This window comes from Cervus elaphus, chromosome 8, assembly GCF_910594005.1.
Source record: "Cervus elaphus chromosome 8, mCerEla1.1, whole genome shotgun sequence".
Taxonomy (NCBI): Eukaryota; Metazoa; Chordata; class Mammalia; order Artiodactyla; family Cervidae; genus Cervus; species Cervus elaphus.
Window position 1 is genome coordinate 4,535,091 of NC_057822.1, and position 12,781 is coordinate 4,547,871.

General features: G+C 38.5%; 1 protein-coding gene across 31 annotated transcripts in view; it reads right to left on the reverse strand.

Moving 5' to 3' along the window:
• The window catches only part of EIF4G3 (eukaryotic translation initiation factor 4 gamma 3), a 342,348-nt gene that overhangs the window by 203,548 nt on the left and 126,019 nt on the right, over positions 1 to 12,781 (reverse strand). For 3 of the 31 annotated variants that reach the window (XM_043909106.1, XM_043909105.1, XM_043909104.1), the window contains exon 1: positions 7,045 to 7,123. The exons of 27 other annotated variants lie outside the window; for them this stretch is intronic. The gene's annotated coding sequence lies outside the window, so the exon portion shown is untranslated. Of the gene's footprint in view, positions 1 to 7,044; positions 7,124 to 12,781 lie in introns of those variants that run through there. One more of the 31 variants, XM_043909108.1, reaches the window with a different exon arrangement.

Here is a 12,781-nt window from a genome sequence, read left to right on the forward strand (position 1 = left end):
ACAATACACCTTGATCTCACACGCACTGTGTTCCCACAACAATAACTATACTATTCAAACCTAAGCTCTTCCCTACATGGCATAATAAAAACCATTCTCTGCCCAATCCCAGTCCCAGTTTCCCCAAGGCTATTGGGCTAAATGTACTGATTTGCCTAAGGAGAATTCAGTGCCTGATTGACTGAATTCCCAGATACCAAAAATATTCCATAACTTGTGCACTGATGGTTCTCTGCTTCCAAAGTTCAAATGTTCTTTCGATGAATCTGTAGGGGAGAAAGTGGTCTCCCCGTCCTATTCCTCCACCATCTTAGCTCCTCCCCTACTTCCAAAGTTAACAACAACGACAAAAGTTGTTTCAAAAAACAAAAGTTGGTTTTTTTTTATCACATCATACTATTTCATAAAAACAATGTTATAAGTGGTGGTTGTAGTCCCAAAACTATTCATGAAAGCCTAGTATGCATAAAACGAACCTGAGTACTACGATGAATTATGAGGAAGCTAGGAATAATGGATGTGAGAGCTGGACTATAAAGAAAGCTGAGCGCTGAAGAATTGATGCTTTTGAACTATGGTGTTGGAGAAGACTCTTTTGAGAGTCCCTTGGACTGCAAGGAGATCCAACAAGTCCATCCTAAAGGAAATCAGTCCTGAATATTCACTGGAAGGACTGATGTTGAAGCTGAAACTCCAATACTTTGGCCACCTGATGCGAAGAACTGACTCATCTGAAAAGACCCTGATGCTGGGAAAGATTGAAAGTGAGAGGAGAAGGGGACGACAGAGGATGAGATGGTTGGATGGCATCACCTACTCAATGGACATGAGTTTCAGTAAGCTCCATGAGTTGGTGATGGACAGGGAGGCATGGCGAGCTGCAGTCCATGGGGTCACAAAGAGTCAGACACGACCGGGCAACTGAACTGAACTAGGAATAATGTCAAGAGTTGGGACCTGGAGATATGGACTCAACTCTTTACAAACAGAGCTGTTAGGGAACTGCTGCACAGAAACCACCCACCTTGGCCAGGCCCACTTGCCTGAGCTGCCTCACAACAGGAGGTGCTGACAAGGAACATGGTGCTGCCACTGAAAACTCACTGGGAGGATTCACGAAGGGTTTAAAAGAGGGAGGAGATGACCAACCTCCCAGAGTCCCTCTCACTGTAATCCATCTTGGGTGAGAGATACACGCACCACCAGGAAGGACCCTAATTCAGACTATGGGCCAATCAAGATGATTGGCCACAGACAACATCCCCAATCTGCAAAACAGAGATAATCGTATCTATCCATAGGCTTATTGAAATGATAAAATAAAAATAGTGGAGTAACTGAGAAATGCTCTAACCTGTAAGGTAATCTATCATTAAGACACTATCCTTAAAACCTGTAAGGTAATCTATCATTAAGACACTATCCTTAAATACATAATCTGATAAGAGGAATACGCAACAAGTAACTAGTTTACACGGTTATAATTCAAGTTACATTAGGAAGGAACAGCTTTTAGTTAAAATTATTTCTAAATCTTTCCAGCAGTCAAGGTCCTCCTACACTCACTGTCCCTTATCTACAAGAGTTGCTATTTTTCAGAAGAATCTGTCCATCTGATTCCTACCGCATTACATCTACTTTTAGAGTGTGTTACAGGAATAGCTTCTAGTACGAGACTCTCTTTCAAAGACCCTCTTCGGATGGTCATTCTTCAAGAAACCTATATTCTTTAAGGTCTTTTGGAGCAATTCAAACTAAGCCAAACACATAAGGCTTAATGAAGGATGCCCTTTGTATGCATCCAGCTTTTTGATAACTTTCATCTTCTCTATAAGGTGTACAAAGTTTTGTAACACCCTTTTCTACAACAGTGTTTTTCCTCCTTTGGTTCCATACTTTTTAACTTCATTGCTGCTAAAGTTAAGAAACAATCGCTCAAAATCAAAGAGGAGATGGTAGAATAATGTCTTCCAGGTCCTCGATACTTATTTTCTTTGCCTGTTGGCCAGCCTCCAGTCCCTTTGCTACTTCCCTCCCTTCTTAAATGTTGCCAAATGGTTATGTAAATAAGCCAGCTGGCTTCTGAGTCATCACTTCTGTATCCAACTTCTCTAACTCCCAAAGTGAACCCTGATAACTCTTTGAACCCTTAACAGCCCCTGGAATTTCTCAGTGCCTCTTTAACAGGGCAGCTGGGCTTCCCAGTGCTCTCTCACTCCTGCGGGGCTTCTCCTGGCAGCTGTTGGTCTCATACTAATAACCATTTCCACTGTTCTTTCCAATATGCCTGTCCTTGTGATAACTCAATCCATTTTTCTCTAGACTTGCTACTGTTTTCTAAAAGGAGAAAAATCTCCATAAGTGTAAAATTTCAAAGTTAAAAAGAAAATGAATAGTTAGCCTACACTGCATTTAGTGTAAAGAAGTAACTGCTGACTTGGTGATGGTTTTTTGGATATGTCATCAAAGACACAGACAACAAGAGAAATAAGTAAATCAGACTTCCTCAAATTTAGAAACTTTCGTGCAAAGGTCATTAACAACAGAGTGAAAACGCATCTGATGAGAAAAAACAGTGCAAATCATATATCTGATAAGGAACTGAGATCCAATATGACTTCCCCACATAAAAATCCAATTAAAAAATGGGCAAAGGATTCGGACATTTTCTCCACAGAATATAAACAAATGGTCAATAAGTACATGAAAAGATGCTCAGCATCACTAATCACTAACAGCATGTAAATGTCTTACACACACATACTCATGAATTTTCTTTCTGACACAATAATCAAGTTTGCTATCATCAAAAAGAACATATTCTGAATGACAGTAGACATGAGTTGGCCATCCAAAGGACAATTACTATATACAAAATTCATGACTCCTGGTATGAAAACAGATAAGGCAGTGTGGCAGTTTATAGCTACTGTTTACAATCAACAATAGAAGACGTAAACTATGTATGAAAATAAAACCTACAATCCTTAAATTACAACACAACAGTTGTGAAATAAAGTCATTTTTTTTTTATGGCAAGACAGGAGAAATTTAAACAAAAAATCTTCTCTGCCCTATGGCGTCCTCTCCCTCTCTCTGTGCATTGTATACCTGCATTATACATCACCAAACCTCCCCCATCAGCAGTAATACCAGCTCAGCCATAAAGAGCAACATTCTCTTAGCATCAACAAGACAACTCCTTAAGAGACAGCATTCCCTGTTGATTTTGTAAGGGGTCAGTGATGATGTGGATTATTTAAACTGTCAGTGAAAAGTCATGTGCTATATAGCCCTGTCTTAAAAAACATATATAACTGTGCCTTGACTTTCTGGTGGCCTGGTGGCTCAGTTGGTAAAGAGTCTGCCTGCAATGTGGGAGACCCAGGTTCGATCCCTCGGTGGGGAAGATCCCCTGGAGAAGGACATGGCAACCCACTCCAGTATTCTTGCCTGGAGAATTCCATGGACAGAGGAGCCTGATGGGCTACAGTCCACGGGGTCACAAAGAGTCGGACACGACTGAGTGACTAACACTTCCACTTTCAATTTCATTTTCACTTGACTCCATGGGTGGAACCATTCTCAGAGCCTTCTTAGATGCTATTCCTGGGTTATAGTCCTGAAATTTAGCTCAAATAAATTTTTCTATATCTTTCTTAGATAGACTGATTAATTTTTCATCAATATACTTTTCCATTCAAATCATTGAATTTTTTAATCAGCTTTTCTTAGCTTGTAATATATGCCCTTAAGGCTACATGTTTTAAGTAACACTTTATGTACATCACACAAATTCTGATACAAACTGCTATTTTTCATTCATTTCTAACTATAATGTTTATATTTTGATTTTATCAAAAGTTTTTTAAGATTTCCAAATAGGGACTTCCCTGCTGGCCCAGTGGTTAAGGCTCTGAGCTCCCAATGCAGGGGGCCCGGGTTCAATCCCTGGTCAGGGAACTAGATCCCACATGCTGCAACTAAGACCTGGTGCAGCCAAATAAATGAATAATATAAAAAAAAAATTATTAAAAAAAAGATTTCCAAATAAACAAATTTTAGTTTTTTCTCCTACATTATGCTTAAGATTATGAAAGATACAAAATTATGTTCTAAATAAATAATGCTAGCCAACCCCTAATCTAATTAAATTATATCCTAACTAAAATAAGTTATAATTCTGATAAGGTTTTTTAAAAACAGCAATTATGGTCTGTAAAGTTTCAGTTTAAACATAATTTAGATTTTGTCTTTCTTTTGTTGTTAAGCTCTAAATTCTACAGAAGTATATTTAGAAAATAATATAAATACGATTGGAATTTAACATTTTTCTCTGTAACCTAGCATATCATTAAATTTTTTATAAGTTCTCTATGAGAAGCTGCAGAAAAATAGCAGGCTTAATAGAATGAGAAAAATGTAAATTAAATTATATATTTATAAATTTATTATTTCAATCACATTATCCATAGCCTTCTTAATAGTTTAGCTAACTTGAATCGGTAAAGCATCCTCTCTATATTTTTAAGGTTTGATAATTATGACACTGAAACCACTGATTCCCTCAATTACTTTTATCCTGGTTTGTTGTATACAAAATTTCTCTTTCATACATATAATCAAAATATATATTTATATACACACACATTCTTGAGCTAATACACATTTATATAAAAACAAGTTTACCATCTGTGTCATTTATCTGTATCAGGGATTGGCAAACAATGACCCTTAGCATTTGTTTTTGTGTGGCCACCTATGAAAAGGTTTTTTAACCTATTTAAAGGGCTGAAAAAGAAGAAAAACCAGCAGCAGCAACAAAAGATAATCTGACTCCAAAATATTTATTATCTGGTCTTTCTAGTTTGCTAATCTATCAGGGGCTGGCAAATTTATCCCTGTTGAGGTCCGGATAGAAAATATTTTAGGTTTTGTAAGGCATACAATCTCTGGCAACTACTAAACTCTGCAATTGCAGCACAAAGGCAGAATTCACAAACAAATTAGTATGGATGTATTCTGGTAAAACTTTACTTACCAAAACCATGAGAGGGTCCAAATTTGGCCCTTGGGTCATAGTCTGCCAACCCCTAACCTATACGATACTAACTGATCTGTCCATTTTTCTGAGATGTGAATCTCCCACATTGATTCAAATTCGACCACTTCCATTTTTAAAATTTGCTTTAAATATATTCTAAACCAATTATTAAGTATCTAAGAGTTTATAATATTACGTTCTCTAGAAACTATTTATTGTAGGAATTATTTCTCACCCATACAGCTTTTTGCTTTAAACTGTATGTTGACTCCTAAAGGTTGCTTATACCTGCTTTCTTATTAGCATTTTCCTTTAAATGCTTTCCTGCTTTTGTTTTTAATCTTTTTGTGTCATGTTCAAATGCATATTCCTAGATTCCAGTTTTTGACAAATTGAGTGCATATTTAATAGAGAAATTTAATGTCATTATTATTAGTTAGCAAAGACGATGTTTTATACCATTTACTTTGTTTCTTTTTACTTTGGTATTTATTTTTTGGCTGGACTGGGTTTTGGGGGCTGCATGGGCTTCTTTCCAGCTATGAGAATGGGGGCTGCTCTACCTGTGGTTAGCGGGCTTCTCGCTGAAGTGGCTTCTCTCGCTGCAAACCCAGGCTCTGGGGCGCACAGGCTTCAGCGGCTGCGGCTCCCGGGCTCAAGGGCACGGGCTCCGTAGCTGCGGTGCATGGGCTTAGCTGCTCCGCAGCATGTGGGATCTTCCTGAATCAGGGATCAAACCCATGGTTCCTGCATTGGCAAGCGGATTCTTTACAACCGAGTGACCATGGAAGCCCTGTATTTACTTTGTAATATCTCCTTTCCTACTTCTTGTTAAATTCATGGGATTTATGGTCCCATCTTATTCGTTATTACCAAGATAACTACTCTTGGGCCTTCCAGGTGGCACAGTGGTGAAGGATCCACCTGCCAATTGAGACACAGCAGATGAGAGTTCAATCTCTGGGTTGGGAAGACTCTCTAGTGAGGAAATGGCAAACCACCCCAGTATTCCTGCCGAGTAAATCCCATGGACAGGGGAGGCCTGGTGGACTGTAGTCCACAGGGTCGTAAAGAGTCAGACACGACTGAGCACACACGTGTCCTTTTACCATTATCTGTGCTCTTTACTTACCTACTGTCTCTCGGCTCTAACCTAGGCTGTAAGTAGGAGGGTGCTTTCACCTCCTGTCAGGAAGGCTTGACACCAGCTCCATTCAGATCACGAGTCTCTGAAAGCCACTTAGAGATCCAGCCGCAAACACGCATGCACACCTGATAACCAAAGTACTAGCCTCACCTCTCACCTGCTGAGTTTCTGATGACCAATGTGCAGTAAAACGTCCTTCTCACAAGTCTAAGCAACAGTTTCCTAAAGAACTTTTCCTCTAAGCTCCTAGGTTCTCACACCACCACCATTTCTCCTCTTACAGTTACTAATCTCCGGACTACTGCAGTGTCCCTTTGAGAATCAATCAGCTAGTTTATCCAAGACTCTCAGTTCTATAAAGATTCTAGATTTTTTCTTTTGGTCATGCTGTGAGGTTTACTGGACTCCCGGGTCCTTGACTGGGGACTGAACCCGAGTCCTACGCAGTGAAAGTGCAGTGAAACTGCTGGACTGCCAGGGAATTCCCAAGATCCTAGCTTTCTTATATTTCAAGTAAACTTTCTCATTTGATGGCAGATGAAAATAAATAAAGTCTGTTAGTTGTTCAGGCACATCTGACTCTTTGCGATAACATGGACTGTAGCCCGCTAAGCTCCTCTGGCCACTGGATTTTCCAGGCAAGAATACTGAAGTGGTTGCCATTCCTCATTCCAGGGGATCTTCCCAACCCAGGGATCGAACTTGTGTCTCCTGCTTGGCAGGCAGATTCTTTACCTGAGAAACCTTCTCCCACTTTCATGCAAATTAACCCCCCCAATTAATCTGGTTAAGAATATATACTTACATGACAGATTAAACTTGGAACAATATTCTACATGTCTATGGTACCTACCCCTCTGCTGAGCTTTCTCCCAACAGTCCTACCAGCTTGCTTCTCCCACAGCTCTCTGAATTACATAAATGGTGCTATGAATGACGGTGCCTTCTCCCTTACCTGCAAAAAAAATTCATGCATTGAAGCCCTAATCCCCTAGGAGTGTGGCGGTATTTGGAGAAGTGGCCTGCAGGAAACAATCAGATTTAGATGAGGTCATGGGGTCCCTCATGATGGGAGCAGGGTCTTTGTAAGAGACACCAGAGAGTTTGCTCTTCTCCTCTCTCCGCTACGTGAGGAGGCAAGGTGGCCTTCTGCAATCCAAGTAGGAGATTCCCATCAGGACCCAAAAGTCAGCCAGCACCTTGACCTTGGACTTCCTGGCATCCAGAAATGTGAGAAATGTCTGTTGTTTAAGCCACCAAGTCTACGGTACTTTGTTTCAGTAGTGTGAGCTAATTAACCAAGACAAGTGGAAAATAAATTTTTGCAGAATAAATCACAAGCACTCTGAATTGAATAGTCAGAATACTCCATTTCCTGATTCTCTTTAAAACTATTCTATTTGCTATTCCCCGATTTAGTGGTACATGCTAATTTCCATAGGTGAACTGAAGTTGCAATTTTCAACACCATAAAAAACTTAAAAATAATGTCACAGCTATGTAAAAAAACAGACTGGTGGCACAGAAATGAGTTTCTCTTCTTAAACTAAGGGAAGTAAGTGAAGTAAATCTACAAATAAAACTCCCAAAGAGATGTGTACTACCTATTAACACAGTTTAGTGGCAGTGAGAGAAATCAAGAAGTACCTCCCAGAATGTGTCCAGAGAAAATGACTCCTTAAATGTGAAAGAGAGAAAATCCTAAACCTTTTTCCCTTCACAAAATTAAGATGAAAATAAACATCATCAACAAAAAACTGAGCCTACAGCAAAGACGATGAAAGGAATGCCTGTAAAATCACTCAGTTCATCCTCACTGGTTCTTACAAAATTCATCAATTTTCTAAACAGTGCTTAATTAATATAGAACTCACTTTTAAAACTTTTACTCTTTATACTTAGATATTTCAAAATACAGATTCTAGTCTTTTCTCTAGTTACATGGAACGTAAAGAAAACCATACCCAAACAAACCCGTAGGCATGGGAAGCTATTAAGATTGCATAAAAGATGAAATTTAGAAAACATCTGGTAAAGTCCTACTTTATAAATATGGTTGCAACTACTTTTGTTAATGAAGAAAAAAGACAAAAGAGTTAAAATTCTTTATCAAATATGACCACATTAAGATAAATCTCAACAATTAAGAGGAAAAGGGCTTACCACAATTATGTAGAATATTTGAGATGAAACCACAGGTATAAAAGATTAGATTTATAAGACTTTATAACTTACTTTTATACTAATGACACTTGTAAAGGCATATTAATTTTAAACTATTTAATGACAGTATGTGCTGGTGAATTTTCAGTAAAGTATAAATTTTTAAGTAAGTACACATATTATCAACTAAAAAACAAACAAAAGAAACAGGATTCTGGCAACAGAGTCAACTAAATGCAGTCTATACTGCAGTTTCTAGAGCCTACATCAAATTTTCCTTTGCCACAAATGCAGCTTCCAAACACCAATGATGCCAAAGACTGCTTTAGACAGCTGTAGTATGCTCCATGGGGGGAGAAGGCAAGTATAAAAAACAAGAAATTTTGCTTCACTTTCTTTTTTTAAAGAAAGTCAACATTCATCTATTTCAACAATGAGATGTGAAAAAGATTTTCAAGGTTTCCCCTACTTATCCTGCTTTAAGCAAGGTTGATTGTCAGTCATCAAACTCAGAATTTGTCATATTCATGAAAGACATTTTTTTAAAAAATCACAAAAAATATAAAAACTTGTTTGCAATAAATAAAATTACTGTTTAGCTTAAAAAAAAAAAGCAATTTGCAAAGTCTGAAACAACTTGTCAGTCAACAACTATGAGGTAATGCTGAGTATTTTTCCTTCGATTTCCGAAAGAAAAAGGAAGTCTAGAAACTTGGATAAAGGAAAATGATTATAGGGACCATAAGTCATTTAATCACATTGTTTTGTAATAATGAAAATAGTATGAATGAAAATAGTAAAGTTAAAATAAGTATCATGATAATCACTACTCCTCAGTGAAGAAGTTCTTTGCTCAGTATTTCCAGAGACAATAAAGAATCTAACCAGTGGGTCACATACCATCACCATCTCAGTCCACTATACAGCATGATCAAGTTGGTCTCTCAAAACAGAGAGGAACCAAATGAAATTTCTAGGAACAGGAAGTGGGAAACATGTACCACTCCACTTCTCTGCATTATTCTGAGCATGTCTTCTCAGCAATTACTTTGAGCATAGCTTAAGAACTTAGACAGTGACACCAAGGAAAGGACTAGTCATTGAACCTGACAATCAGTGCCAGTTTGGGCTCCTGACTTTGTAATTTAGCTCCATTATGTGAAAATTAACTGAGTTAAAACAAATGTGTACCAACAATCAAGTAACAAGTATGAAACGTTTTTGTTTTCCTGAACTAATTTAAGATACTCAACTATCAAACTTCTGATCTATTCTAAAAGACACAAAGTGAAACAGAATGCAAAGTCGGCCTAATTTTAATTCAAAAATATAAAATTCAAAATTTTTTCATATTAAGAACTGGGTACTCTCAAGTAGTTTCCCAAAAGCATGGAGATTTTTTTTTTTTTTTTAAGCATGGAGATCTTAAAGGGAATTCAGATCTCATTTAATATAAGCCTCCTATTTACAATGAGGAAAACTAAGCATTAATAGGAACTTCCAATAGTTGAACTCTGAAATAGTATTGTCAAGGCTGGGACAATTGTTTAACACAGGGCTCCTGACTTCCAGGAGAATGCATTTCTTTACTTACTTTGAAAACTGCCTCAGAAGATACTGTTAAATTCCAACATTATTCCCACAGTAAGGACATTCTCAGTTTAGAGACTGTTCAAGTACTGCCATTTCAAGGTGACTGAAAAGAATCCACACCTAAAAAGACTTTGTGTCTGATAATTTTCCACAGTTGGACAATTTCTCTTGAACTATAATAGTTCTCTAATAGTCAATAATTATATATATAATAATTATATAAAATCTCTAATATATTATTATAGATATATTAGACAGAAGATCTAATCAGATATATAGTCCCTATAGATAGATATATACCTATCATGGATATATCGATAGATATCTCTATATCTATGTATCTGTATCTAATTATATATATATTAGATATTATTATATAATAATCTCGAATAGTCAAAATTTTCTGATTTTCATTAAATGAAATCTCCTGAGGGAACAGGGCTAGAAAGATTTAGAAGTCACATAACAAAGGAAAATGCACATAAAGTCTTAAAACTTGAAAAATGCACAAGTGCATGTACTTGCACACACATGTATAAAATCCTATCCTGAAGAAATAGGTTAAATAGGTCGTCACTAACAATGGAAGGAAGAGACTGGGAGCAATTTTCTACCATGTCCTTCTTTTATGTTTCAAAGGTATGAAATTCACTTTTCTTCAGCATAGCTGCTTTCACTCAAACCATGATCAACTGATTTCAGGCCAAACATTGAGTCACAGACACAGGTTGCTACTTGGAACAAAACGATCTGATTCACAGAAGAACAGGAGATTGTCACTTCTAATAGCACATGTGGTTAAAGAAGCTTCTTTCATCTTTTCTGCGGTTGATTTGAAATCGAACATTAATAGTTCTGTGTATAAGAATAAACCACACTATTTCCAATAGAAAATGACCAAGCCAGGCTTGTACTTTTACCCTGGAAGGAATAAGCAAAGACCTGGAAAGACATCTCAAACTCCTAGAGGGAGCTTCTAAATTTCACACTAATACCAGAATGGTAGCCAGATTAGGTGAGTTAAGACACACACGCACACACACATGCACACACACACCCACACATCCTGAAAAGAATCAAGTTGGAGATGCACAAAAATACCAAGTGTCACTTAATGAAAGCATACATGTGTCCTCTTCTCAGGCAAGATTTTATATAATCTTGGTAAAAACTCTCTTGAAGAGCAGCAGAATTCTAATTCTACCCTATATAGCAATGAAGAAACCAAGTTCTAGAGATACTCAAAAATTTACCCAACATCATATAATCAGAAACTGACAGATCAGGTCCCAGAACCTGGAATCTATTTGACTCTAAGCCTGAAAAATTTTTCCCACTATTTTGAAGACTCTACTTTCCATCATGATCCACAAACATGTTAACTATTAAAACCTAAGGAGATTGAGTTTCCCGCAAAACACCTCGATTTTCCAGGTATGTCAATTTAGAAAGATTTCCTCAACTCTATCAATAAACATTAAGACATTGTTAAGAGACAAATAAATTCATTATAAGGCTGCCTCCCCTGTCTGAAAGGTGGGTATAAAAGTGGGTAGTGAATGAGATGTGATGTACTGGGTTCATTCATCAAATCAGGAAGAATGATGATAACAAAAAAGACCACAAAAGAAAAGCAAGGTAACATCTGGTGACCTTTCTTGGGATTTACGCACTCTGACTTCTAAAAGCAACTCATAGAATGGCATACAAAAAGATATTGGTGGGCTCGACAACTGAGACCACTGCTAGATCATCCTTCCTTAAATGCAAACTATGCATCTGCAAGCCGCCCTCTTTCAGAACACTTCAGCGCTTTGGGCAAACTGCTGAGGTCAAGTCACAACTGGGAACAGGAAGAATTTGAAATGGAAAACTAAGCTATTCCCCCTTACATGCCAGCTATTGACCGCTTGCCTTTCAGCTCAAAAGTCAACCTATTTGCCAGTTCAGAGAAAATGGGTCTGGCACAGTGTAAATGTTTCTCAGTAAAGGACACTGTAAAGATACTGCAAGAGGGGAGGGTTCTGCCCCCCACTCTCCCCAGGGTACAGCAGCCAGCAGCGCCCAGAGGCTGACGGCCACCCCAGGCACCCTCTCAGGCTGCTCTGCAGCAGAGCGCCTCCACCAAGAAACTGCCCTGGGCAGGGTTTCCCCTCAGTGACTCAGAATTCTGGCACATTCCAGAGAGCTGATTTCTAGTTCTACTGATGCAGTACCGCAACAATTTCTCTACCATTCAGAGAACCACATCAAGCCGATCTCAGCCCAAGGTGGGGGTGGGGAGCAGCCTCCTGCCTAGCGCTAGCATGAGAGAAAAAGAGGCATACGGTTACAAAGGCCCTTTTTTTTTTTTAAGATTTTGGAGAGAACATACATTACACTTGAGTTTGAGACACCTCAACGGACCTTCAAAGTGATCTGCGAGGTTTCCAACTTTGATTTAGGAAAAGAAACAAGGAGCGTGTGCAGAAAGTTCAGGCTGCAACGCCAGCTTCTCTACCACACGGGACCGAGGCTCCAGGTTCAGGCCGTCTGAAGTGTCCGTGGCAAGCAGAGCTGCTTACGGAGCCTCGAGTCATCCTGCTCCGCAGAAGCTCTTTGCCAAAGGAACTGGTGCTAGAGACGTCAGCTTTCCTCAGCATTCTGTAAGATGGATTTCCAGCACGCTCCACTGGTGAGACATTACTGACGCCACGTACTCTCTACTGTTAGGTATGCCATAGCCATGCGCTCTCTGGTAATGGGGTGAAGAAGAATCTCCAGGGGAACTCTAACCTAGCCCCGGGAAAAGCAGCTACTCTGTACATTTGTTGTTTTTGCATCCTTTAAGGTTT